This window comes from Lagenorhynchus albirostris, chromosome 4, assembly GCF_949774975.1.
Source record: "Lagenorhynchus albirostris chromosome 4, mLagAlb1.1, whole genome shotgun sequence".
Classification (NCBI taxonomy): domain Eukaryota; kingdom Metazoa; phylum Chordata; class Mammalia; order Artiodactyla; family Delphinidae; genus Lagenorhynchus; species Lagenorhynchus albirostris.
Window position 1 is genome coordinate 39,621,825 of NC_083098.1, and position 24,743 is coordinate 39,646,567.

The following is a 24,743-nucleotide window of genomic DNA, read 5'->3' on the forward strand; positions in this document are numbered from 1 at the left end:
ATGAATAGAGTGAAGAGGGAAAAGTTCAAACTAGATTTTATAGAGAATGATGAGGTGAGGGTTAGGTCGTGCAAAACCAAACATTAAAACCAAGTGGATAGGGACTTCCCTGGTGTTCCAGCAGTTAAGACTCCACACTCCCAATGCAGGGGGCCCTGGTTCGATCCCTGGTCAGGGAACTAGATCCTGCATGCCACAACTAAAGATCCCGCATGCGAAGATCCTGCGTGCCGCAACTAAGACCCAGCACAGCCAAATAAGTAAATAAATAAATATTTAAAAAATAAATAAAACCAAGTGGATAGCAGACCGGGGTGCCATGGCATGGTGAAAGATTCCAGGGAAGTTCATCTGGGTCTTCCTTGGATAAAAGTCTGGGTGGAATCCATGAGGCTCTGAATTTCAAGATTGAGTAAGTAAAATTATATGAGGTCTTCCAGACTGGGCCAGTGTTCCTTAGCCTGGCCATGCGTTAGTGTCACCTGTGGAATTTTTCACACATCCTGAATCTCATTGCAGCTTTACTGATTTGGGGTTTTGGAATATGTGTGTTTACAAAGCTGTCCCTTCAAAAAGTATTATGCAGAGAATAAAGGAAAGAGAGAAGAAAAAGGAGGAGGCAGGGGAGGAGAATGGAGTACAAATACTAAACTAAAGAGGGTGACATGGTAACAGTGAGGAAACCTAGATAAAGGGCAGCAGTGCTATGCTGGAGCTGGTATGAATGGGCTCGTGATTCTGTGCGTCTCTTCCCACTCTGTCTGTAACTTCACATTGGTTGTTGGAAATTGACTGTGGTTAGAGTATTTACACTACAAAAGTCAGAAAATGCAACAAATCAGGGCTTCCTCTCTACTTCAAAGGCCTATTCAGCGCACCATTGGGTATATGGGTTCTCTCTGTAAAACTTACACCCTCTCTAAAGCCAAACCAAAACAAAAAGACACCACTCTTCTCGTGGTGCAACTGCAGCCTGTCTGGCATCCACAATTGGGATTTGGTAAGTACTGCACTCGACAGTAAGCTTCCTGAGGGCAGAGATCATGTCCAGCTATATCTTGACTATATACCCAGCATGTAGCTTGGTGCCAGATATATGGTGGAAAATAAACATTTGTTGAATAAATGAAGTTTCTCATATTAAGACATTTTACACTACCTTAATTTGGGATGGGTGGCAGAGAAAAAGCAATGGAGGAAGATGAAAATACATAGTTAATATTCTGTACAAAACTTCCATTAGCTCCTGTGGGGAGAGGGTATTTAGCAAATGGAAAGCATAAGGTCCAAAATTAATCCCATTTTAACCTCAGGAAATGCATAGGGGAAGAAAATTCACATTACTGATTACACACTGCTACCTGACAGATAGAAATGAGATAATAAGTAGATATTGACTTCTGTTGAGGTGAACATCAAGATCTATTGACCTGAGAGGTAAATATTGACCGAGGTGAAGTCAAGGTCAATATTTGCCTCAAAGAACAAGAAATCTTAATGCTCACCAATATATAAAGGTTATATGTGAATTTTTACATACATTTCCCAGGCATAACATCATGAAAGCTATTTTCTCAAGCAATTCACAAAAGTCTGTTTTAAAATTTTAAGTTCTATCAAATGGTAACTTTAAAGAATAAGAATTTCCACTTCCTTCTCTGTTGTTAATATTTGCTGAGCCATTAGTTAAGAGGATTTGATATGGTCTGCTTCTGGTACAGCAAAGGTTAACAACAGTTTAACAGAACTCAAGCCATCCCTTAGGAGGGCACAAAGAGCATCTTACTGAATCATCATGGTTACCAGTGACATTTTCTCACAACTATCTTTGCCAATCATGAGTTAAAATCTTTCTTTCTGTAACAGCACATCGTAATCATAGTCCTTAGGCTTTAGGTTTGCAAGTGTATTCATCTAGTTATTAGTTCTAATTTGTTTCCTGGCTTCAAGGTGGACTCTATCAAAAGATGACCCAGGGCTGGTAAACCCTGGTCATCATGGATCTCCAAATGAAGTTATTCTGTTGACTCCAGTAGTGGGGAAGAAGGGATGAATCTTTGAAGGACTGGAACATTTTAATTGCTCTCCATTCCTGGGCTCCTTGGAGAAGCCCCCATCACTATTGCCAGAGACTTGAAACCATCTGGAAGCTAATGTCCAACAACTTCCAGTTCCCCCAGTAACAGAGTGTTCAGGCCAAGCCAGGAGGGAGCTTCTCTAAAAACTCAATGATCGCTCTTGCCGCCATGTTACTGCTCCCTACTGCTGCCTCTGCTGGTGGAAGCTGTGCTTAATACTGAGGGATTTGAATGGAATCATCCTTACTAGGCCTCCTTTGTTATTCCGCTCTTGTTCCTTCTCAGCCTAACTTTCAGACCAAGAAACAAAACTGGAGGTCCCTCCAAGCAAAGAAAATGCCAGTGCATACCAACAACACACGCTTGGTGTCCCAGCTCCCTTTCAGTTCTCTTAAGCTCCTTGAGGGTAAAGACAATGGCGCATACCTCTTCACTCCTCCTACAGCACCTAAAGCAGCACTGAGGGGAATAGACTTTCAACAAAGAAGTGCTGAAGGATCAAGTGAGTGAGCAAATGCAAAGGCCCTCCTCATTGTGTCCTTACTGATTCTCTCCTGCTGCCTCAAGGCATTTGCAGAAATGTCAGGAGGACGGGATTAACAGCATCTATAGCCAATGCAAGGATTTAAAAATGCCCACCCCTGTCCCCTCCCTCACTGGCTAGACTCTAATATATGCATTGCCTGATTTTCATACATGCTGATTGCCTAGCGATTTCTTCTACAAGTGCCAAGGAGAAGAGTCACCCCTGGACTAAATGTAAAATCTTTATTCTCACCAATGTCTAAATCATTGTTTTCTCGCGGCCAAGATCCTGTGGCACACATTATTAATAGCTCTGGTCTCTCCACCACTTGACACAGCGCTCCAGCTGTCATTCTGCTCCCTGGCTCGTATGATTCTTGCACTGGTGAAGTGCCAGGCCTGGGCCTAGCCCATCAGTCACTGTCACCCACCACCCAGTGATGAATAGCCCGGCCGTCGCCGTGGCGAGGCCCGGGCTCTGATTCACACACGCCTGACTTTTACCAACTTCAGCACACCAGCTGAGGCCTATCCCAGCTGAGGAAGGCCGCAGTGACCTGGAAATGGCACCGCCTCCGCTCCTCCCCCTCCCTCTCCCCTCCCCCCTCAGATTAGTTAAAAATGAAACAAATCCTAATGTGATCATGTCACTAATTATGCATTTAATTCAGTTATAAGGAGCTAATGGCTCCCTCAGTGACAGCTTTTACTGCTAAAAGGCAATTCATTCCTGAAACGGAGAAATCTAATTACACAAAATGCTTCATCCTAATCCTTTCAAAGAATAATCTTATTTGTAGACATTAACATCCCAGATGCTGCTGCTGTTTGTCCATTATGACAGTGTTTGTCCTGAATAATGTATAAATAGCTCTTTCTGGACAGTTGCATGTCACTAAATCAATACAGTTTGCTGCCTTCTGTTACATTAAGTCGGCCTGGGCAGGCTGGAGAAAATTAACCTTTTGTTTTCCTCCCCTCCCCCTTTCTCAAAGGGCGTTCAGAATTAGAAATGAGCAAAGGATCAAAGGGGACTGGGGTGGAATTGAAAGGGGACAGTAGGGAGAGAGGGAGTGAAGAGGGACAGATATGAACGAAGCTGCAAACAGCAAAGGAAGGACTATCAGGTGTAGAAATGCCGTGAGATGAACCACAAATGATGAGTGAGAGAAAATGACAAACTTTTAGGAAGATTATTTTGAAATTACTCCAGATGTGGACCCAGACCAAGCATCATATGTGGTGATCCTTGATCTCACACTTCTTAATTTTAAATGATGCTTTCTTTGAAATGGTGCTTTGATGCATATAGACAGCTCGTGGCGAGTGGGGGTAGACAACTAATGTTAAGGGAAAATGATAGCTGCTTGAATCAGTTGACTGAGACATCCTTGCTCAGACCACCATTTATATGGAAAGCATTCAGGGCAGTGCATAATAACAACAACTTATACGTGTGTAATTTATGGCTTAACAAAGGATTTATACAGAGATAATTTCATTTGATTTACACAACCTTGAGAGGGAGGCATCAGGGTTCTCGTTCCAAAGGTGAGAAAATAGAAGCTAAATGACTTGTCCAAGGTGACGTAACTGCCACTCTGTCTTCCAGCTCTTGGTTCCTAGTGGAGTCTTTCCATCATTCCACAAGTGACCCTCTGCAATTGCCACACCTCTGAGTATTCGGGAAGCTCTCCTAGCAAGGGTGTTTAATATTTCGTTTTAGGGCACCCAACAATGCATGTGCATGTACACACGACACCCCTTCCCATACACACATTCCTTTCTATGTAAAACATAGATAGGTGGGTTTTAATATGTAATTATTCAAAGATCGTGAGAGTGTGCAAATATCATTTAATTTCTAAATACTATGAGTTCTCTTCTGAAGATTAGATAACAGACTGATAAAATTTTTCTCTGAAGAGCCAGATAGTAAATATTTTACGCTGTAAGTGCCATTGTCTCACGGTCACCACTGCTCAATTCTTCCATCGTAAAACAAAAGCAGCCATAGACACTGAGCAGACTGGTGGGTGTGGAAGAGGTGGCAGGCTGGATTTGGCCTTTGGGCTGTAGTTTGCAGACCCTTGGATTAGAGAATATTAAAAAAAATTTAACCTGAGTAGTTTTACTTGAGTTGTAAATTTTACCTTTGTTTCCTTCACATGATTACTTGCTCCCAGTCACTGCTTTGTTTTTAATATTGTCTCAGAAGAATACAGATATCTGCCTTCATATAAACTCCATAAAGAGAGAGTCCTGCAAATAGAAGCAAAATTGACAAAGTGGATGAGAATGCTTTATACTCTCCTTGCCTTTGCTTGATTTCTGTTTAGTTCGCTCTGATTGCTCTTGGGAATATGGGCCAGAATTCAGTTTCATTGCTACACTGTTGGCTGGTTCTTGTTTATGTTCATGTTTTGTTTTAGTGCAGGGGTAGGATGAGGGGTGAGGGACACAGTGCAGCTATTGGGATTAGGTTCCACTGTTTGAAAGCTCCCGCTCAAAGCTTGCGTTAATGCATTTCAGCAAAGAAAATACATCACTATAAGGCAGACCTGTAAGGCAGACCTGCTTTAAAAAGGGCTTTAGCTCGGTGAACCACCAGAATTCTGTGCTGGGGTGGAGTGTCATCTTTAAGATGGTCTAAGGACAATAGCCTATCGAGGTTTCAGGGTAGAAATGAAAGTCAGGTAAGGAAACAAGTTCAAATCCAAGATATAGACATGTATGCTCGTTGATGTGCTTCTCAAGCTCACACCACACAGTGAATGACATCAGAGCCTTACTACAAATACAATCTTCATTATCCACAGCCTGCTGTGGAGACCTGCTTAGAGGCCCGCAGCTGGCATGCAGTGGTGGATGCGGGGAGCTATTTTGGATAAGCACTTCAATCGGCAGTGGAAAAGCAAAATATTGTCTAAAGTTGATTTTGAGAGCAAAAAATCAAATAAGAGGCCCAGAGAAATGACAGAAAAATAAAGCATCGAAGGCTGCCTTTGATGAAATTAAACGGAGCACGCTGGAGGTGCATGGGTCCTTTGAAGGATTTGAAGGGTCCTTGTGGAAGTGTTCAGAACATTCTTTGCTTTATCTTTTAGCCTAGCTCTTTATCTTGTGTTATATTCCTTTACTGCTTTGCTGAAGTACTATTTTTCTTGCCTTCTTCCTATTTCCCTAAAAGTATATGTGAGATAATCTATTTGGAAAGTAAGCCTACACATGGCATTATAAGGTTCACTCTTGGGAAAGGATTCAGTGTTGAATTCTTAGATTAGCTTCTTCCTGGGGAAGCTTTGCTTTTGTGTATCTTTTGAATGTGAGTTGTCGGGTTTCTTTGGAGTGAAGCCTTTAGCATCTCAGAAATTATTATTAAGTCCTTGACTTTGTAACTTCTACATTTGTCAGACTTTCAAAAATGGTTAAGACTCAGTCAAACTGACCATATTAGTAATTCCATTACTACTTGGGATATGAGATTTTAAAAGTAAATAATAATCTATTCTGTAGAAACAGGCAGGGCTTCTCCAACGGAATCAGGATTTACTGTGAAAGGAAGTAGTATAGGATGAGATGCAGAGCAGAAAGTCTTATTTCTGGAAAGTAATTTATTTGGGGGGTGCCCCTTTAAAGCATCAGGGCCAGCGTCACTGAAGAGGGCTCAGATTAGCTGATCTGGTTGATTGGGCCTTAATCCATCACTGCTTGAACCCCCTCAAATGTGTTATCACCAGGGATTTGTCTGGCTACATATGATTTCACACATCTGTCATCTAAATCACAGATCCAAATGCAAAGTCCAGCACTAGAAAACGTCACAGGCATTTGTGAAAATCCTTGGAGGAACTTGGGACCATAAATCAATGGATGGATTACAGTTCAATAGTATGACCTTCTCATTTATGATGAAAAGATGTTGTCCACATGAATGCTTAGGTATTATGGTGATGAAACTATAAACAGGTATTTGAGAGTAAATCTCTCTGGTTCTTCCTTAGACCAGTCTCTAAGTACTAGCTTTAAGATAAGAACCTTTTAAATTAAGACCAAACTGAAAAAAATAAGCTGTATGAAAGCTTACTGGGGATTAGCTTTGTGAATGGGCCAGACAAATTTTGTTTTTGTTCTTTTTAGATGGAATAGTAGTAGTAGTAGTAGTGGTAGTAGGAACAAATATTTCTCCGATGTTTGCTATACCTGTGCACTCTGCTAAGCACTTCTTACGTATAATCTCAGGAAACAGTGTCAGAGAGATGAATCCATGCCCAGTGTGCACAGCTATGCCTTCAATGCAAAGAGCCAGGAATTGAACCTAAGTCTTCCTGACTGCAACTTTGTGCCTCATCACAAGGAAAGGAAAGTCCACATCAGACTTTTCTTGATTTCAGAAGCAAAGTGAGAGGGTCAGAATTTTAAAAATATCTCCCATAAAGTGAGAGCCTTGTCAAGTCAAATATTCTATTTGTTGGTCTAAGCATTGCAGAAAACATCTGTGGGAAGAGAGTCACTGAGAGTGCTTTCGGCTATGACCAGCTCTCCCACTTGCCCACTGAGTGTGCCTGGCACTAACATCCCACAAATACTGATGTAATGGGTTAAAAGCCAGTGGGCCTAGAGTGAGGCTGCATGTCCTTAGAGCCATCTTGGAAGAGATGCCTTGGATGGTAGAGATTTTTACAAATTCCCAAGGAGATCATATTTGATCATCACATTGGAAAGCAAAGCAAAATAATAAAACAAAACAACACAAAACAAGAACGACCCACTTCATGAGCCTGAAATTGTTGCATTACGGGAATCAGTCTGGCATCACCCTGATGGCAGGGTCTAAAAGTACTGTTCAGCTGTCTATTGGGAAGAGGGGCCTTTATTAAGGAATTTTAATGCTTAGTTAATTTCCTTGGGAACAGGAAGATTCATCCCTTCCATACCTCCCATAATTGGGCATTTACCATTTTTTTTTTCTGATTGAGACTGAAGTGTGACAGAGTGAGGAAACTTTCACTGTTTGGTGTTTTCATAGAAGGAAAATTTTATAGACCTTCATTCTTTCATTTCTTGAAAATAACTTTCCATGAGAGTCTATCTATGTAGTCAATGCAAATTTCTTTGAATGATTTCTCTTCTCAAATTGAAATACAAACTTAGAAGTAATACTTGAAGATGGTATTTTTTCCTTTGATTTTGTCATTTAAAGGCTTTTTATTGAATTAAAATAATGAACATTTGTTGAGTCTTTATAATGCTCTTGGAACCATGCTAAGTGTTTTATCTGCATGATCTTACTTTTGTTTCTCACAATAGCTATGACGTAGCTATATTATCATCCCATGTTAAAGATGAGGAAACTGAGACACCAACTGGATACGTAGCTTGTACAAGGCTATTTTCCTAATTAGTGGCAGAGCATTTGAACTCAAATCTGGCTGACCTCAAAGCCCTTTCTCTTAGTCACCTTTTTTTGCCTCAATCTGAGAAAATTAATGCCTACAAAAAGTATGAATGTTGAAAGCAATTGTAGGCCTTGTGGATGTTGTATAGCTGAGAGAAACCTTAGAGATCACTTCTTATCTTTATTTTACTGGTAGATAAATCAAGATAGGAGATTACAACTATATCAATTGATGTTAAATGCCTGTGTCAATCCGGTCAATTAATCTAGTGATGTTAATTGTTTGGTATCAAACAGAAAAATAATGTTGATTAAACCAACTTTTCACTGTTCAATTGGTTATTCTGACATAAAATGAACTCAACTTAAAAAAATTATTTTATTGAAGTGTAGTTGATTTACAATGATGTGTTAATTTCCGCTGTACAAAATAGTGATTCAGTTATATATATATATATATATATATATTCTTTTAAAATGAACTCAACTTTAGACAAGGCATCAAGATCACAAATACATTGTAAAACGGATGATTCAAACTGTTTTGGATTTCTATTGTATGCAATATGATGCTTATTTATGCTACTGAAAGTGAAAAACAATTCTCTTCACTTTACCCCTTTAATTCAAAGTCTACACAGTGTCAAATAGCTTGACAATTTTGTTGTAACTGAATTGAGTATAGAGACAGCCAAAGTCTGTTTCACCCTTGAGGGCTGCAAGATTTCCTTTGGACCTGGGCAAACGTCTCTATTTTCCCTCTAGCTATCTTTGAGTAGTCATGCTTGCTCACATAATAAGTTCTCTAACTCTTTGGTCAACTCAAATGAGTTTGAGTGTCTCATCATAGAACTAAGAGGTTGAGCAGACTGGAGACGTTCATCTCCTGCGTTGATAGATCAGTCCTAGAATCAGTCCTCCTGTGTTTTACTTCTCTCGGAAAGGCTCTTAGAATCCTACACGCTCATGACAAAGTAAAATCAGATCAGCTCCTCCTTTCCTGCATCCCTCCTCTCTCCCAGAACATTACTGTCATTGGGACTGATTTAAGAGACAGGGTACATGCATCTCGGTGTCCAGATCTTGCGTTGACCAGACAGTGCCCGCATCTATGAAAAGCATTGCTTAATCTAGACACTGAGGCGGTTTGATATAGAGGCTATTGACAGGGAATCAACTTGAAAGCCCCAACACGCCTTTTCTGGAGTCACTTTTCATATTGCAAGTGCAATTCACACGTATTTGCCCTGTGGCACCGTCAGACATTATGAGAGAGCCAGGAAACCTGGAACTCAGACATTATGGGAAAATAAAAGGAAATTATTTTATGTTGTTCAATAATGTTACATCATTATCTTTGTGATGGGCTAATTCATATACTCTACAGAAGACTATTTATGAATTAATGGCTTGGGATTCCAAATTTAAGTTAAAAAAATATGTAACTTAAGCTGATGGATTCAATTTGCAATTCAAATGAGTATTTTGTACATTTGCCCAGAGTCTTTAAGTCAATAGGCTTAAATAAGTAAACAAAAACTTCTCCAATCATTTTAATAACTTTCTCTTGGCTATAATACTCCAAGCCAACTATGACCGGAAGTAACATCAGCAACATAGCTATACTTTCTATTAGGCCAAGGTGTTCTTTGAGCTAAAATGTGCCATCTATATTTATCTTTTTGATGACTTTTTCACCATGTAAAATATTTCCAGGGGAGTTTTTGTTCAGTTTTCTTTTCTCTTTAACCCTGTTAATTTTACTTTTTGCAAATAATATTTTAGGTTGAACTCATTTATTTGCTCTGACAAAATCATTGTTTTCATTTTTACAAAGGACTAAGAAGGTGAATATCAGGGGAAAACACAGGATTAGATTCAGGATAAAGATAGGAGCACCAAATTTTGGTTATCACTGTGTTGAGGGAATTGGGAAAGCTCAAGCTGGTCCTTCAACTTAAAAAAATCTGTAACTCAAAAGACAATCATGAAACATCTATTCCAACTATTCCTTCCCAGCCCCTCATGGCAGACTCAAGATCAGGATTCCTGAGACCAGTAGCATGTTACATTATCATTTAAAATTTCATATCATAGCTTATAGGATGTTAGAAGTGGAAGGGAACATGTATTTCAAACTTCATCTGCTAGAGATAAGTAACCTCTGGTCCGGAAAGGTTAAATTAGTAGCCTGAAGTGTACAGCTTATAATGGAGCTTAGCTCATGTCTTCTATTTCCATGGATGGCTTGGCCTTGGGATGTTGACCTGTTTATTCACCTTGGATTTTCCCTTTAAATCTATTCATTCATTCATTCATTTATTCATCCAGCATCTACTATGTACCATGCTATGTGTAAAGCTCGAGGATACAGAAGAAAACAGGCAAAATCCCTGACTTCATTGAATTGATATTCTAGGGAGAGAAGATAGAAAATAAATAAGTAAGTAAATAAATAAAATAATTTTAAGTAGTGATTAGTATTCTGAAGGAAAAATAAAGTAGGGTAAGATGTTAGAAAGTGATAGGCTGAAAGGAGGCATCATTTTGATAGGATGGTCAGAGAAAGCTTAACTTGATCAGAGGTCATTTGAGTAAAGACCTGAAGAAGGCAGGGACAAGAGCTATCCAGGTATTTAGGGGGAAAGTGCTCTAAGCAGAGGGAACAAGTGCAAAGGCCCTGAGGCAGGGTGTGCTCATCCACTGGTTCTCTAGAACCTCTTTTTGGGCAGACTCTGATTCGGTTTCTGTATAGCCACCATGCTACCTGCAAGCCAGTGTTTTCCTGGGAGGAGCTGGAGCAGGACCAAATTTTGGAGTCAGATCCAATATTTAGTTAGATGATGTTGGGCAGATGGGCCTGATTGTGTGTCAGTAGGAGGGAGAGGAAGAGAAAAAAAATGCCTTTTGGGGTTGGATATCTCTTCTGGCTACCAGTGATAAGAAGTTCACCTGAAAATCTTTCCACTAAATAATATTAAACTTCAATACTGTGATAAAGGATCTTTATTTAATTAATTTGTTTTCAATTGATTCCAAAATAGTGCATTAGCTTTTTAAGGGTCCCCTGGGTCCATGACGCCCAGGGCACATTGATAACTATCTTCTTGCTCCCAACACCCAATGTGTACTTGAGGGGTAGGGACAGGCTTCGTCTAGAGCCAAGCCTCCTCAAACAGGAGAGGAATGCCATAAGGACTTGGGGCTTATCCCATTAGGAAAAAAGAAGGGATTGAGGGGAAAGAGGGAAAAGGTGGATCCCCAGTTAATCCAGGGGACTGAAAATATTCTTCCATCTCGTGACATCTAGAAAAAAATGGAAATTAAACTATTGAGTGACTAGAGTTAAAACAGGGTATCCTAATTTGTAATTCGTACTGAGTGATACTTTTTAAAATATAGTTTAGAATTATGCTATGGACTGAACTGTGTTCGTACGTTGAAGCCCTAACACCAGCCGCCCCGCCTACTGCCATTGTGAGTGTATCTGGAGACAGAGTCTTTTGGAGGTAATTAAGGTTAAATGAGGTCATAAGAGTGGGGCCTTAATCTGATAGGACTGTGGCCTCATAAAAAAAGGGAGATCTTTCTCTCCTCTCTTTCTCTGCCATGTGAGGGCACAGGGAGAAGGCAACTGTGTGCAAGTCAGGAAGAGAGCTCTCTCCAGAACACAACCCTGCTGGTACCTTGATTTAGAATTTCCAGCCTCCAGAACTGTAAGGAATAAATTTCTGTTGTTTAAACCACCAAGACTATGGTGTTTTGTTATGGCAGCCCAAGCAGACTAAGGCAAATTCGTATCTGGATGGCTACCCTGTGGTACAAATTGATTTTCATACCAAATGCTAAAGTATACTAATCTGGATCCCAAGGGACTCTTGGTCACCTGGCAATTTAGGGACACCTTTCCAAACTCCATGACACTCCTGTGTCCTCACATCCACAAAATAAATCATGTTTGGAGACAGGAACTAAGGATTTGGCTAGGCTTGGCTCTGCCATTTTAGTTTCTCATTAGCTTTACCCACCACTGTCACTAACCAGCTGAATAAACTCAGGCAAGCCACTTGACCTCTCTGTTTCACAGTTCCCCCATCGTACGAGGACCAGATGCCATCGGGTCTGTGAAAGTACTAAACATTCTGAAGTTTTAAATGAAAGTGAAAACATTCTCTTTCAATAGAAAACCATTCTCTTCATTGTAATTGAAGGGCCGCTGATTTTGAAGCCAGGGCTTCTGAGCTGTTCAGAGGTGGTAACAACCAGCATTTGCATGGTTCATTCAGCCATTCCCACACCTCATCCCAGTGATTCTTCAAAATGGAACCTTGACAAGGACACTTCAGAGGCCTTGTGAAGAGCGGCTCCCTCATTCAGCAAAGGTGGTTGGAACATGCTTCTAGTTGCCTTGTCCCTGCACTGTGTGCAAGTTAGAGCCTCCTGTGAGGTCAGGCAGCAAGCCTCATCAGGCATCCATGGCCTGCCACCCCTCCATCATTGTCAATAAGCGAGATGGAGAGACCTGTACATCATTTCATTTACTATTGCAATGATTACATAGCTCATTGCCTTCCCATTGTTTCAGAGATAGATTTAATTAACTTCCAATTAATCATAGAGGGTGATATTTAATGCTTAGCCCAGCACTGAGCACAGTGTCACAGACCAAAGAATATATTCTGAAGGCTTCAGTAATCAAGAGGTCATGGAAGATAGATGTTCTTCACTGAAGGAGAGGGAAGATAAATCTGTGTGTCCAGACCACTCTGGCTAACTGTTTTGAGATAATTGTTTTGCATCCAAATGATAACTTTCCATAAGGCACAACCATGCATAGCACAGGAGAGATAGATGGAGGGAGAGAGAGATAATAGGGTTACAATGTGGAGAATTCACTTGGCTGTAATTCCCATCTGATGCCAACCAGACTGAGGTCACCAGGGAATTCTGCTTAGATTTGCAAGAGTGCAAGTGCTATAGTGGGGGTCTAACTAAGGACCTTATACTGAAGAGACGCTCTATAAATCTTTGTCCAGTGAATGAGAAAGGAGGCCCACAGATCTTGGTTAGGTTGGCTTTTTGCTTTCAATAATCACGAGGGCTTACTGATGTTTTGCTCACGGTGTGATACCAAGTATTTCTCTCTCTGTTTCTTGAAAAGATGTAAGACTTGCATGTCTGAGCAATGGAAACCTGATGTCCCTGGGTCTAGCAGTGTGGTGGTCACTCTCGATGCTGTGTCTCCAAAAGAATGTAGATCCCTGAGCTACAGCCCAGGCAACTAAAATGTTTTTAATGAAATAGATCAGAACCTCTGAGGATAAGATTCTAGAAGTTTCCTGAACACTCTGTGAGAAACTCTGTTTTGACTCAGAACAAAAACATACTTAAGAAGATCAGTCATACTTCTTGTATTTACATTTACATTCAGGTAATGGTATGGTAACAAATGATAATACAGATTATAGCCCTTTATTCTTTCTTCACCCATCTATATGTCTATTCATAATTATGTGCTAAACATTTTTATATCAATAAAATGGTCATTTATATATTATTTCAAACAATGTCTAGAACATTAAAATCTCAGGATAAAAGGAGTAATTCAAACTGAACTGTTATTTCTATATTATTTCAAACAATGTTTAGAACATTAAAATCTCAGGGTAAAAGGAGTAATTCAAACTGAACTATAAAGTCATTGTTGACAGGCTTTGACCAGGAGTGATAACAAAATTTTTAGAAAGTATATGGTTATCATTAGAGTACTTGTTATAAGTAATAAAGCCCTTGTTATAATATAAAACGTTGTCTGGGTGTGTGTATATTTTCTGGAGAAAGTGTCTATAGCTCTAAATGTGGATTTGTGACATTGAAAGGTTAAGAACCCCAGTGCTCCAGCATTTTACCCCCAAGAGGTTAATATATCTGTGCCAATTGACATGAAATAAGGAACTATTAACCAATTCCATAGACTTACACAATCCCTGTTCTCAGAAAAGTAAGATGTGGCATTATGTCTGGCATCTACAACTTTATTTAGATAAATTATTTCTGCAGTTATCTATTCAGAATAAGATTTCAGATTAGGATACACATGACCCAGGCCTTGGAGATGCTATTTGCTTTAAGTCCTAGGAGAGCTACATCTGACAAATAGCATACTTAGTGGCTGAATATGCTTGTGATTGTTACTGGAGTGTGTGTGTGTGTGTGTGTGTGTGTGTGTGTGTGTGTGTATGTGCTGGTATGTGTGCATGCACACCGCAGGACTCAAAGCTCTAGAAATAACTTGACAGAGAGATTGAAGCATGGGGAAGTCCACCTGGTCCACTTTACTTCACATACCAGGAGTCAAATGCAAAATGAGAGGCACATGCCTTGCTTTATGATGGAGACACCCCGCTTCACTTTGCAGTGAACAAATTGGAGATGGAACAAGAATGAACTCTTGTATTATCTACCTGCCCTTCCAGTCAAGAGGTTGACATCTGAGTAGGGCCATGAGATTATAGTCATGACCCAGTATAAAAGAATGAGAGACATTTGCCACTCTTGTTTCAATTCTGGTCATAAAAATGCATTAAGTTTGGCGTGAGTTTCTGTTCTTGTTGATAGTGTCATCATAGGAAAGCAGAATCGGGAGAAGCCCCCAGAGGATTCCCTGGGATAGATCACAACATGTGCCTGGTTTACTCTCTTACTAGGGACTTGAATGATTTCTCCCATCGATCTTGGGAGGCCACTAGAATATACTTATTTGGGCATAAAAGTAAAGATTCCCTTTCAGGACAAACTACTTAAGTGAAGAAGCTATAGGATATGGGCTGTGTGAATATAATCCAACCATTTGAGTAATTCTACCCAAGGGAAATCACAGCAGAAACCTCTGTGTATCATGTAATCTATCAGGGCAAACAGTACAATGTACCAAGCTGGTCTGCTAGCCCTCAGGCTGTTTTCTAGGCACTTCTTTCCTCCCTTAGGAGCCAGTGCTTCCTGATGCTCCAGGCCTCTTCACACTTTTAATGCAGACCTTGGTGCAGATCTTCCCTCTTTAGATATCACTTTTCTCAGTTTCTTCTTCCTATCAAAATCATCCAGTTCTCCATCTCATTTCCTTCAGGCCCATGCATTTTTCAAGCTGCATGCATTCTGATAATTTAATCCCTGTGGAGGTGCATATGTGTGCTAATGGTTTGATGTCTCTTAACATATTTGCATTTGGCAGTCTTTTCAGAGAAACCCTGTCTTAGCTCGAAGGAATAAATCTAATGTTAGTAAATCTCAGTTGGTCGCAGGGGCTGAGATATTTGGAAGTGGGATGGAGGAAGAATGGAGAAACTAAATCATATTGGTTGTGCAGCTGTGTGGTTTATTATACATATATCCGATTTTTAACTGGTGATCAAGGAGGAATAATTCTCTCTCAAACTCCCCATTTATATTTATCTCTAAATAAAAATGGGAATTTTCAAGGCTACTCATCCTAAAATCACTTTCATCTGCTCCTGATAACGTGGAGTTGGGCTTTGTAATCTTTCCTTGATATTGAGTTAATTCAAAACATGTTTACTGAGTGTTTGCTGTGTCCCAGACCTGGTGATTGGTGCTGGGATACAAAGGCACAATCTCTGACTTTAGATTAGTGTTGGAGATGGACAAGCAAGCAGGCAATTTCAATACAGGTGATATGCCCTGTGATGGAGTTACTGTAGAGAGGCACCTAAGCTGTGTAAGGAGAGAGGGAAGGGTTCCTGGAGAAGCCATATCTTATTGGAAAGCCAAGGAATGAGAAGGTATGGGGAGAATTGTTTGCTATTTGTTAAGGTTTAGGCTAAGATCCATAAAAGACTTCAAAATACAGTGGCTTACACAGGATAGATACAGATATCTCTCATGAAATCCTAGAGATAAGAGGCTTAGAGTGATGCAACTATTTTCAGCAAGTGCCTCTTGCCTCTAGGTCCAAGAGAGGTGCCTTTGCTGCAGCTGTGTCCTTGCCAGCAGGAGTGTGTCAAGGGTCGGGAGCAAAAGAGAACAAGTTGGCGAGACTCTTAGTCATTCTGTATGGGAGGATAGGAATGTCAGAGGCAAGGGTGGAGTGGCCATATATGCTCTGCTCAGAAATTTGGATTTTTCCATTGAGAGCGATGGGAAGCCTTTGTAGGGTTTCAAGCAGAGTAATGACCCAGTGACATTTTAATTTTAGAGCATTTACTTTGGCTGAGTAGTTCTTTAGTTATCAATAACTTTCAGCATTTCATACAGCTGAACTTATACTCTGAAGGAGTAGTGAATATAGAGATGAGCTACAGATTATAATTCAGTAACTTAATAGTTCAGTAACTGAAACTTCATGTAAAAAGAAGGATCTCTATATGTAAAAACTGGCCTTGGGATAAGGTCAGGTTGTTTCTGGAAATGTGGTTTTGGAAAATGATCTGAATTTTTTGATCATATGGTCTTTTCTCTCTCGCTGACTTCTTTCTCCTTAAAATATATGCTGTAGGGAAAAGTTTAAATAAAACATTTTTCAAGAATTGCAACCTTAAGTGGAGAGCAGAACAGGCAATGCCGTGTAAAACTGGGGATGGTGGTAGCTAATACAAGGCCACTTGTATTCACAGGCCACTCCCTCCCACTCTGCTTTTACCCTTCCTCAAATATTTGTAGTAATATATTGTGCTTTTTATACATAACTCTAGAATATAGATTTCCTTCTCCATTGTCTGCAGCATTTTCCCCTTTACGGAATAATTCATTTTTAACTATGGTATTTACATTTCACCATGTAGTAAATTTTATCTCTTATTTGAAATCTACTTTTCATAGCACTTAAGTTCCACAAATGGGCTGAGGACAGAGCTAAAGAGTTTACTGTAGGTCAAGACAAGTGGTAAACTTGTTAATGGCACTAAGTTCCAATAATTAGAATTCGGAGAGAACGACCCATTTCCTTAGTGGCATGTGTCTTGTTTTGTCTGATGTTGGCTAAAAATGAAAGATTGTACTGAAATAAGACACAAAAACTGAAGATTCCTGGGTTATTGGCAATTTTGTGTATTGGGAAATGTGGAGCGTTGGGATTTTACTTGAAGGGGTGAATAGAGGCTCTGCTTTGGAATATTAGACATGATACTAGGATTTCAGGTGTTGAAACTCAAATGTAATTCTATGGATAGTATTTTTCCATAAAATGTCAGCAGTTATCACAGGGATGAGTGCTTGGGGGAAGAAATGGAGACATCACAAAACATTGTCTCTTTCACAGAATTGTATAAGGTAGGGCATTACCTGGTAGCACGATTTATAATACTTTGTTTTCTAATTACCTATGATATTCATAGAGTTCACAATGGAAAAATATCTAATGGTATGGAAAGAACATTATTTTTGACATAGATGGGCCAAGAAAAATCCCTTGGCTTTCTAGAAAGAAGGAATATAGATGATGCCATGGTCCGAACAAGTGAATTTATTTCCAGTAGCAACAGAGTGCAATACTGAACTTGAAGTAAAGCATGTCCATTCTAGAAAATGTGTTCCTTCTCTGAAAAACTGTTTCTGTCTCTGATCAAGAAACTAGAATAGTACACGGGAGGATCCAGGTCATGCTCCCAGGAGGCCAGGCAATAACTCAATCAGAAACAGGTAAAAGCTGAGTTGAGAGAGTACTGTCAATCACTGCTCAATTAGATTGAATTGACAATGGCTTTTCAGTATGGCTTTGCCTGGCAAACATTTGGAGTTCTAAGAGAAGGAAAAACAAGCCTATGTTCTCAATGTCAAATTCATTTTGGCCACTTGCCTAAGACCCCCCTGGAGAATCCCAACAGGAATGAGACCCTGCATTTTAGAAAGATAGACTTCTGCTCAATGCATCAGCAGTTCTGCATGGTTGCTTCTATCACCAATTTCTCTGATAAAAAACGTTATTTACCAAGTGCTGCACTTTCTTTCTTTTGCCTAACCTGTGGAAAAATTCAGTCAGTTTCCAACTGCTCTTTTTTGACTGAATTTGTCCAAGAAAATACTTTTATATCCTTCAGTGAGCAGAAGGAAGACAGCATTTTGGGATGAGAGATGGCAAGAGGAGGAAATTCCACAAGTGGAAATTGGATGTGACCATTCCTTGGGCTCACGCCAGTCATTACTATTACCTACACTGCTTCTGGGCTGACTCGTTTGTCCATTTGTGACCCCGACATATAGAAAATGCATTCTTAGGAGAGCATTTATCCCATGGGCTTTTCTACAATCTCAATATCACAACCCTGGAGGCCTCAACTACCTTATCAACAGGAAGTTTGAGCAAGTCTTACCGACCCCTTCTTCTTTTTCAATACTTCTCTATCCACAAAACCAAGCATTATTTTGACACTCATATTAGTCCAATTAAACTGAAACTCTTGTTTTACTTTCTATGATTTTTTTTCTTCCTGTTTCTAACAATGTTATCCATGCCTTCCCAGATACTCAGTCAAATCTTCCTCAGTTGTTGAAGACAAGAGACATTGGACTGGGAGCCAAGATTCTGAGTGCCTTTGACTGAGCTGACCTGACTCTGCCACTAACTAGTGGTGTGATCCTAGGCCAGTCACTTTCCTGATCTTTAAAACAAAGAAGTTGGACAGGATGGTCTCTAAGGTACCATGTGGCTCTATAGGCTTTATTGAACTGCTAAACACTACTTCTCTCTAGGTCTAGCCTTTAGGTTCCACAGCTGCTGTCAGCACCAACCTTTCTGTTCCCCAGTTGCTTCTAGTCCCTAGAAAGATTTCACCAAACTAATTTTGTTCTATTCATTAATTAACAATATAAATACATACATTTAAATTAACAACTCCTCCAAAAAACAATGAACCATTAATAATAAAATTTTATAATCATCATAAAACTGTCTAGGGCATGGAAGATGGTATAATAATTCACACCTAATTGCTTTCAACCTTGGGCCCACAAACACACTAGCTGGAGAAATGAATTCAGATACTGTAATTCATGCCAGGTCATGTTTTATTATTTAAGTCATCCCTGTTACTTAAAAAAAACTTTGATGTTCAAATAATCTACAAATTCACAGTGCCACAAACTACAGGGGAATTTAGAGAAAGTGCACATTTGCCTATTTTGTCAGCCCTTCATGCAGAAGATCCATTTGAATCTTGGTGTTCTCTATAGAACAGTGGTTATTTTACTTAATGATAGAAATAATTTACATAATATAAACAATAACCTTAATTGCAAGATTAGAGTATTGAGAAAATTCTTTGTTAACTTACAAAAAAGAGGTGAGCAGCCCACAAAGTGTGCAAAAATAGCAATTGCAAACCAAGTGGTAGAATTAAATCATAATATTTAAGAGCACAAATTCTGGAGCCAGGCTGCTGGGGTTGAAATCTCAGCTCCACTACTTACTAGTTATTCTTGACCTTGGGTAAGTTACTTCACCTCTCCAACCTTCAGTTTCCTTATCTGTACACAGAGGAATATGATAATACCAGGTTGATATAAGGATTATATAAATTGATATAAGGAGATGTTTAGTAGTTACATTACGTGAAGCATTATATTATTAGTAGTATCATTAGAGACCATGGCATCCTTCCTTGAAGGCTTAGAAAGATGTGTGTACTTTGTATGTATATAGCCCTGGACTTAATTGTATACGCAATGCTGCTTAAGATGGGTGGGGCTCTTCTGAGGTCTATTTGCAAATTTAACATGGTCAACTAAACCAGGGCAATTAATATGACATTGAAGATGTTCATATGAGTGAGGAAAATAACAGATTAAAGGAAAGGAAGCAAGACTGGGGAGGTATTTCTGTATTTTGAAAGTAAGTTAGCAGCATTCAAATGGATTTTAAAACTCAGTAATTTAGACATTTCTTCTAGGGTTGTTAGTAAGTCACTCAGTGTTTCTGCTTGTGAATCCGTATTAGAGTTATACAGTGTCATACAAGGAACGAGATGCACTTGTATTGATTTTTCTTGGGCACACATATGTGGTCTGCTGAGTGGGGGGTCTAAGCCAGCTGTGCCACCCTCCCCCGACTCCCATGTGTGTTTTGCTTCTGGTCCTCTGGTATGGGAGTACTGCCTCACAGTGTCCAGGGCTGTTAGCTGAACCCAAACCTGTAACAGTTGAAAGCTTGTTAAAATCAAAAAGGTAAATACATTTCTCTATGATTAGGTGACCAATGCCTATAGCAGATCGTGAATACTCAGAAGGCATCTGCTCAGACTTTGTATCACACACTCTACCTCCCTCTTTCTGTCCCTCAGCTTTTAGGGCCCAATTAATTTGTGTTTGCCTTGTCCAACAGAACCCATTCTCAAGCAAAAGATGCTGCTTGCTTTCAATTTGAAATATAAACCAGAGACTGGGATGGACTATACAAGGAAAGCAACTCAGTAATGTCATCTAATGGGAGGATCAGAGTTCTATGTCCAAGCCTCCTGTAGGTGGGCATTTAATTGTTCTAACTCCTCATCTGTAAAATAGAAAGATTGGATTTGGTGACTTCCGATATCACTTACATTCAAATAGTCTATGTGTTTCATTAAGTTCAGGAATCTTTAAAAAGATTCCTAAATAAAGTGATTCTTCCCCTTCTTTGAGAATTTTAGGAAAATTCTTCACCTATGTATGTGGGAATCGATTGAGCTTTGAGAAAGCATACATTCCTCATTCTGTTTATGCAGGTGGGAGTGTGGGATGGATGATAACAGAGAAATTATATTCTTTGTAAATCCTGACCTACACAACCATTGGTCACCGGGCATATTTACCTCACAGTAATATCAGACATTGTAATAACACATCATGCAAGTTTTCTAAATGCTGCATTCTCATAGACAATTTGAAGAAAATGATGACCATATGAAGTTTATGATATATCTGTGTTGCTAAAAGCAACATTTCAAAAAAAAATGCAACAAGGCACCCATCAGAAATCAGGGGTTTAGGAAAAACTCCCAAGTGAGTAAAGTTGTAGCTACACACAACAAGAAATGCCAGGGGAGAAACTAGAACAATGAGGTGAGTTTTCTATAATCATTGTGGAGACTAGTCACACCAATTTTTCAACTTCCTGTTTTTTTTTTCTTTTTTGCGGTACGCGGGCCTCTCACTGTTGTGGCCTCTCCCATTGCGGAGCATAGGCTCCGGACGCGCAGGCTCAGCGGCCATGGGTCACGGGCCCAGCCGCTCCACGGCATGTGGGATCTTCCCGGATCGGGGCACGAACCCGTGTCCGCTGCATCGGCAGGCGGACTCTCAACCACTGCGCCACGAGGGAAGCCCTCAACTTCTTTTTTCAACCTGTTTTGCAAGGTTCATTTGTGCCAAAATGAGGGTGATTTTCTCCAGGCAATGGCCTCTAACTGGTTGTAAATGAATCAATGCCCATCAGTTTCACAGGAAAAAGCATCCTAATCAGATTGGTTATCAATGGATTAGATTTCTATCTTGCTGGACCTTTACCTCTCTTTTAGCTTTGGAAGGGAACTAAACATTTCGAGCCAAGTTGTTTGGTTTTGTCTGGAAGCACTGCAATGCCTTATTGATCTGTTTGGAGAGGAAAGTTTTCAGAAGAGACAGTTTCCCTGGATAGCTAAACCACTATTAAAAAGATAGCTGATTTCAATGAAAACCTTCCAATACATACACACACTTCCCTATTAAACAGAGTTCCTTGAGAGTAAATGAATCTTTCTGTTGGGTTATGGTCACCACTTTATGTACACCAGTTACTGTGACACTCACTGGAATACAGGGGTATCGTGAACCACAGTGCTTGGCCCCCTTGATGACTGGCTGTTTTGGGTGGTCTCATAGTGTGCCACCAGCTGTCCCTTCTCACTGTAAGAACTTCTAGAAAAATCTTTCAACCCTCTCTTTATCTGTTATCTGCTGGAGATTATGATGGCACCTTCATGCGGCAGGGAAAGTTCAATAATCAAGCTTGGGAATCAGTAGTGGGGCAAAATATTTTATCCCTACTCTGCCACTTACTAGCTGAGTAATGCCGAGCCCATTTCTTTACTTCTCCAAGCCTTGGATTCCTCATCTAAAAACAGGATAACAATACCCACTCTTCAGGGTTAGAGTGAAACTTAAATGAGATAAAAATAAGTCCCAAGGTCAGTGTCTGGCATATGGTATGGGTTCTATAAATGATAATTTCCATCGAAATGTTCCAAACCCCTCCTTCATCAACAATAGTAAGTGAATAGACACCGTCCCTACTCCCTTCCTGCGGAGGAAAGTACTTCAGGTCATTACTTCATAGAGCTTTGATCTCAAGCTCTATACAAGGCTTTGGGGAAAGGATGGTGAACAGGCGGGCCTGATTCCTGCCCTTATGGAACTTAGTGAGTCTAGTGTAGAAGACAGACAAGAAACAAATAATTATCCAACAAATTATTTAATTCCAATTGTCTTGAATGCTATGAAGGAGAAGGGGAAGCTGTATTTAAAAAGAAAACCTGTCTTAATATGGAAGGTCAGGAGAAACTTTTCTGAGATGCCACATCCAAGAAGAGGACAGAAAGATAATTACGAGTGAGCTGGAAGGACAGATGAGTATTCTAGGCTGAAGGAGAGGTATTTGTAAAGGCTTTGCAGCTTGAAGTTTCAGAGTGCTGGGGAGCAGAGATAAGATGAGGGATTAGAGCTGAGCTGAGGCTGGTGAGGTGCATGGTTCAGGCTTTGGGGACGATGGCAAAGTTTTGGGCTTCACTCTGAGAGAGATGGGGCCCACAAAAGAGAATTAAGCAAGGACAATAATCTACAGGTTTGCAACCATTGACCGAATATCGAAATGTTTTCATACTGCTGGGTAGATAGCTATACCCTGAGCCTCCTACCACCTATAACCCCTTATCAGACCCACTCCCCCTTCTACCCACCTCCACCCTTTGGGGTTAAGAAGGCCTCCAGGACCTTTCTAGCATCTCTTCCAATTGGTCGGTGGCCAATAGCATATAGGTTGCTAACTATGTTAAATATTTTATCTAGTTTTAAGCAAGATTCCATCCTCCCCTAAATATTCTCCTTTACTTATAAATTTACAGTCGTGCTCAAAATTGTTAAAGAAGACTGAAAGTATTGCAGTTTAATGTGATTAAAATATTTAAATGGCCTTAGGGCCATTTGTCCATCTTCCCTTTCCTAACCCCCACCATATTGAATTTAACCCTGAGGTCTGTTGATTCTACTTCTGAAATGTCTTTTAGACTTATCCATTCCTTTCGACTCCTGCTGTTCTCATGCAGTCCCTTTCACCTCTCCCTGGGCTTCTCTAATAACCCAGCATCTCTCTGCCTGGTCTCTGTGTCCCTCTGCCTGGTCCATTCTCTCCCTAGCCCAAACCACTCTCCACATGGCTGTCAGTGTCCAGACAGTGTCTAATACACAGTTGGTGCTCAATAAATGTGTTTTGAATGAATGAATAAATAAACAAATGTATGGTGAGACCATGATCAAATGACACATAAACAAATGGGTAAAAAGTGGAAAAACACAACCAGTTACCCTCTGTTAGAGCTTCCCAAAGATTTTGGATGGCACACTGACATTTTTCATTTTATTAGTTCTGTGTGTATTTTAATATGTATAAGAAAAATTTGATAGTACACTAAACTTATGCCTTGTTGCTTAGAATAAGATTGAATAAAAATGTAAGTCAAGTTAAAATTGATTAAAACATATTAAGTTAATAATAGTTCAGTACTATTCAGATATGGCAAAATGGTGTAGATATCATACAATGACTGAAGTTTGGGAAAAATTGGTGAACACAATGCCACAAAACCAAGTGAGGTTATACTCCTCCCTGAAATAGAATGGGCTTGGATGAGTTGTCAGGGTCAAGCAAGGCTTGAACATGTGGCCTGCAAATCCTGGTGCCTCCACATGTAAGTCAGGTTTAAAAAAAGAAAGAAAAAGATAGCATTGAGAATGTGTGCTTCACAAGACTTTCGGTCATGGTAAACAGCCTCAGGTTATTTCAAGAGCCCTGGAAAACCTTTTAACAGATTGAGAAGTATAAAACAGGTTGAGTTTTTTTTTGTAATTAAAAATTTTTTTAATTGACGTATAGTTGATTTACAATGTTGTGTCAGTTTCTTTTTTTTCCCTTCTCCTACTTTTTTTTTTAAACATCTTTATTGGAGTATAATTGCTTTACAATGGTGTGTTAGTTTCTGCTTTATAAAAAAGTGAATCAGCTATACATATACATACATCCCCGAATCTCCTCCCTCTTGTGCCTCCTTCCCACCATCCCATGCTTCTAGGTGGTCACAGAGCACTGAGCTGATCTCCCTGTGCTATGCGGCTGCTTCCCACTATCTATTTTACATTTGGTAGTATATGTAAGTCCATGCTACTCTCTCACTGCGTCCCAGCTTACGCTTCCCATGCCCTGTGTCCTCAAGTCCATTGGTCTATTCTCTACTTCTGTGTCTTTATTCCTGTCCTGCCTCTAGGTTCTTCAGAACCTTTTTTTTTTTTTTTTTTTTTTTAGATTCCATATATATGTGTTAGCATACGGTATTTGTTTTTCTCTTTCTGGTTTTTTTGATATTGAGCTTCATGAGCTGCTTGTAAATTTTGGAGATTAATCCTTTGTCAGTTTCTTCATTTGAAAATATTTTCTCCCATTCTGAGGGCTGTCTTTTTGTCTTGTTTATGGTTTCTTTGCTGTGCAAAAGGTTTTAAGTTTCATTAGG